Raw genomic sequence first — 1,199 nt, 5'->3', positions numbered from 1 at the left:
ATGTAAAGGAGCTCTGGTAGTGTAGTGGTTATGAATCGGGCTGCGAATCACAAGGTCAGCAGTTCGAAACCACCAGCTGATCCGCGGGAGAAAGATGAGTCGTTCTGCTCCCGTAAAGATTTACAGCCTCGGAAACCCTGTGCAGTGTCACTATGAGTTGGAACCGACTCCATGGCACACAGTCCACCAATAAATATGTAAGTCCTCCTTTTTATAATGTATTGTAAACCCTAGCTCTATGCCTGTGGTTTGGAGTGAGTCGCACATTATATTATTGGTGGTGGTGTACCAACCAAGTTGGTTCCGACTTATAGTGACCCTGTATAGGGTTTCCATGGCTGTAAATCTTTAGACCATAGAAAGCCTCATCTTTCTCCTGTGGAGACCTTGTGGTTAGCAATCCAAATTGTAGCCCACTATGCTACCAGAAACATGATTAGGGCAGGATTGACTCTATGCCTTTCTAAAGCATGTGACTCAAGTTGCCACCTGTTTCCTTGGGGGTGTGGCAGTATGCACCCAATATAGAGGAATACTCTGGTAAAATTCTGTCTCTTGCTCTGGGTCCTGCAGCGGCTTTGTCTATGTTTACTTTCTGATTCTTAGGGACTTGAAGTCAACAGCCGATCGTTTGAAGTGATTTTCTGGCTTTCAAAGCCTTGTGAACTGGAGGCTTGCTGTTTGACCTGGCAATTTGGGTTCATCAGCCCTTGCAACCATGTGAGTGAGGAGAACCCTCCAGAGTGACATTAAAGATTTGGGACTTGCCCGCCTCCACAACTGTGCAAGCCATTTCCTTAGTGGTTCATGAGTGGAGGGGTGGAGGAGTAGGTGATGTCAGAGATGATAGAGTGGTACAAAAATTTGCAGAAGTGGGACATTTAGCACATCTTTAATCTCTATCTCATAGAGGCTGCTTTTTTAAAAGAAATTATGCATGCAATGCTGTTGTATTTAAATTTTTTTGTTTCTGGATGTACATGGTTAGTATCTAGCAATGTGAATGAGTTTTCTATGTTAGTGTTGTGTCCTGAAACCTTAATGAACTAACTTATTACTTCAAGTCTTTCGTTGTTCTTAACTGCTCTTTGCTTTTCTTTTGGTGGCTGTGTGCTGTGGAGTCGGTTCCGACCCATAGCGACCCTGTACAGGGTTTCTGAGGCTGTAAATCTTTACGGGAGCAGAAAGCCTCATCTTTC

This window comes from Chrysochloris asiatica, unplaced genomic scaffold (genome assembly GCF_000296735.1).
Source record: "Chrysochloris asiatica unplaced genomic scaffold, ChrAsi1.0 scaffold00119, whole genome shotgun sequence".
In the NCBI taxonomy this organism is placed as follows: Eukaryota; Metazoa; Chordata; class Mammalia; order Afrosoricida; family Chrysochloridae; genus Chrysochloris; species Chrysochloris asiatica.
Note: the sequence above shows the minus strand (reverse complement) of the source record.